Source organism: Phascolarctos cinereus, unplaced genomic scaffold (genome assembly GCF_003287225.1).
Source record: "Phascolarctos cinereus isolate Bilbo 61053 unplaced genomic scaffold, phaCin_HiC Scaffold_3;HRSCAF=262, whole genome shotgun sequence".
Taxonomy (NCBI): Eukaryota; Metazoa; Chordata; class Mammalia; order Diprotodontia; family Phascolarctidae; genus Phascolarctos; species Phascolarctos cinereus.
In genome coordinates this window covers 11442320-11445772 of record NW_027555736.1, presented here as the reverse complement: position 1 = coordinate 11445772, position 3453 = coordinate 11442320, and the positions used below count along the sequence as shown (strand labels likewise).

The window sequence follows — 3453 nt, the reverse complement described above, 5'->3', positions numbered from 1 at the left end:
GGACTCCAATGACTGAGGAGAAGGTAAGGCTGACAACTTTGCTCAGCTCTGCCTTACTTAAATCCAAATTACGCAGGAGTCAAAAGATATCACCAAGTGATGTCATTTTGGTCCTCTTGGAGAACAGACAACAACCCAAAGCCAACAACCTTTTCATAGCTAGTGTTCCCTGGACTATTTACACAGGGGGAAGGACATAACAGCTTTTGGGGATCCAAGGGAAATATTTAGCTAGAAACCCATCTTCTGCAGGTTCTTTTTCTTATTACTATTTTCATAGGGCAGATCTAAACTCAGTAATGAAATCACCAATCATCTTCATCTAACTCAGGAGTTCTCCACTTTGTATCGTTTCACCCTTCTCTTTCCACATTTCAAGGAAACAGTGGAGTCCTCAGAATCATCTTTTTAAATGCAAAAGAAAATCTATACAGACATAAGATTCCAAAGGAAACCAATTATATTGAAAGATGTACTGAATTTTTTTTTTAAAGTGCACATGCATGAGTTCACTCTGTTGTGTCTGGTTAAATTGTCCTTCTGGCCATTTGATTTCTGGTTCTTTAAATGAAGAAAGCATTCGAGAAAGGAGGAATTACTCCATGGCCGTCGTCTCCATTCCACCAGACCAGAAATCCTTCTGTTGATGCCTAATCCCAATTGTTTTTCACACTTTTGAACTTGAGCCAAAGACAAAAATACTAGTTTTCCCCAAATATCTCCCAAGAATCCCAAACATGACCTTCTGTAGACAGCCATTCTGACCACTTTTATACAATGTCAGTTCCTACGCCTGGCCGGGGCTTACCAGAAAAGTTGTGGACTCCGCCAGTTGAGCCAGATTACATCAACAACCAGCCTGATTTCTTTCCTGGAACTTCAGTGTGTCCTTCTGACCTCTGGTTAAAGAACTTAACTCCTTATTTCTGGAAGGTGGGGGAAAGAAACAGGGGGATGAAAGGGGAGGGGGAGTTAAGGCCAAGAACAATGAATTTGGAGGCAGTAGACATGGTCTTGGACTGGGGCTTTGATCTTTGTCAGCTATGTGCCAGTCACTTGCTTGCTCTGACCCCAGGTTCTTCTGTGAAATGCGGGGATTCAACAAAGTAGCCCCTCCCTCTCTTCTTCCAAGGATCCTTCCTCTGCCAGAGCCTCTCTGACAGAGTAACAACATTCTGCTGTTTGGTCCAACTAAGTCAGGCACTCACAGTAACAGACGCTTTGTAGCTGACCCTTTATGATCCCAGGGACCTACAGAGAAGAAGAGAGCATAAAGTTTTTCCTGAACCTAAAAGCGGGCTCTGGGGAGTTTATGTTCCAGGAACAAGCTCAGGTTGGACACACCCAACATAGTACTCATCCTCTGGCCCACCTCCACCTCTTTCCTCCCCCAACCCTGGCCCTCCTCCAGGCTTCCCTGCTGCTACTGAACACACTGGCCATCGGCCCACTCACCCAGACTGGTAACTCCAGTGTCACCTTTGATCCTTGGCTGAATTCAGCAAGCATTTATAAAGCACCTACTGGGTACCCAGCTCTGTGGTGGAGACAAAGGATTCAAAGACGAGAAAAGAATGATTCCTTCCTTCAAGTCCCTTACATTTGGGATGTGAAACATTCCCCAGACAAGAAAATTCAAGGTCATTTTAGGAGGATGAAAAAATTAGCAGCTGGAGGGGAGGGACAGAGGGCAAGCCTTCCCATAAAAGGCGGCACTGAGCTGAGGCTAGAAGTGAGGACTCAGTGACATTGATATGGAGGGAGGAGTGTGTTTTGGAAAGAGGGAATGACTTCTCCATCAATCAGCCAGCTTTTCTGAAGCACCTCCTAGGTGTGGGCCCCTATGTTAGGGGCAGGGGTACAAAGACAACCCCCCCCCCCGCCAGTCTGAGGGAGCTTACATCCTGACAGGGGAGACAACATATGCACATATGAAAATACATAGAAGAAATAAACTCAGAATACACACAGTATGATACAAGGTAGTTCAACTCAAGGGAGTTGGTGGGGATCGACATTTGGGGGCTCAGGAAAGCTTTGAAGGGAAGGTCATCCTTAAAAAAATGAGGGGTCCTCCGAGGGGGAGACAAGGGGTGGGGGTGTTCCAGGACAGCCGGTGCAAAGGTGAGAGGCATGAGGACCAGAGAGGAGGCCAGTTGGACCAGACAGCAGAGTCAAGGCTGGGGAGTGATGAAGCTAAAAAGATAGACTGGGGCAGGTTATGAATGACTTTAAAGGTCAGACAGAGCTCACATTTTATCCTGGAGGCAATAGGAAGCCATTGGAAATGCACTTCTGAGTTTGGAGAAGAGCAATCAGTCCCCTAGAGTTCTAGGAAAGGAAGAGTGGGAATAAGACTGAAAGGACAGGTGGGGGGCCTTGAACAATAAGCTGAAGGATTTGTGTTCTCTCCTGGGGCCAAAAGGGAGCCTCTGACAGTTATGGAGTATGAGAGTGCCTTAGGAAGATGAAACAGTGGGAATAGAATAGGACTCAGATCCCAGAAGATCCTGGCTTTGAATCCTGCCTCATCTACTTACCAGCTATGTAATTATTGAAACAAGGCTAAGCCTCAGTTTCCTCATCTGTAAAATGGAGGTAGTGAGACCTGTTATGGTAACACACAGGGGTATGGGAAGGAAAGGTTTCCGTAACTCTCAAGGTGCCATAGAAATGTGAGTTGTTATTACTGATGGGCAGCTAGGTGGTGCATAGAGTGGCAGAGAGAGTGCTTGGTCTGGACTCAGGAAGACTCATGTCCCTGAGTTCAATTCCGACCTCAGACACGTTGTAGTTGTATGACCCAAGGCAAATCACTTCACCCTGCTTGCCTCAATTTCCTCACCTGTAAAATGAGCTGGAGAGAGAAATGGCAAACCACTCTACTATCTCTGCCAAGAAAACCCCAAATGGGGTCACAAGAACTGGACATGAGAGCAGCAACATAAGTGATTAGAGAGGGGAAGGGCCAAAGACAAGCAGGACAATCAGAAGGTCAGAAGACCATAGGTTTTGATCTGGAAGGGGCCTTGGAGGCTCTCTTGTCCAACTCTCTCATCCTATCAATCAGAAAACGGAGACTCAGAAGGGAGATGACTCAGCCAAGGTCACACATCCAGCAAATGTCAGAGGCGAGATTTGAACGTGGGCCTTCTTGCTGCCACGGCCAGCATTCTGTCCACTACATCATATTCCCACTCAAGAGGGGCTGAGAGTCTGAATTAGGATGGTGGCTGTGCCAGTAGAGAGAAAGGGGTGGGTTTGAGAGATGTGGAGACAGAATGCTTGGCAATTAGCTAGATAAGGGGGATGGGAGAGAGGAAAGGATGGGCTTGAGTTCAAGGTTATGAACCCGGGTGACCAGAAGAATGGTGATGCTCCGGAAGGAGATAGAGGGTATTTGGAGGAGTGGGTTTAGAGGGGGATATGATAAATTCCATTTGGGACCTGCTG

The 3453-nt window shown here is 46.7% G+C and overlaps 1 long non-coding RNA gene across 1 annotated transcript; it reads right to left on the bottom strand.

The window, feature by feature from the left end:
* Positions 1 to 743: 743 nt before the first annotated feature.
* LOC144456240 (uncharacterized) lies at positions 744 to 2833 on the bottom strand. Its single transcript, XR_013485137.1, has 2 exons — positions 1456 to 2833; positions 744 to 1251 (listed from the first exon to the last, which is right to left on the bottom strand). It is a non-coding gene; the product is annotated as an uncharacterized LOC144456240 (long non-coding RNA).
* Positions 2834 to 3453: the final 620 nt, after the last annotated feature.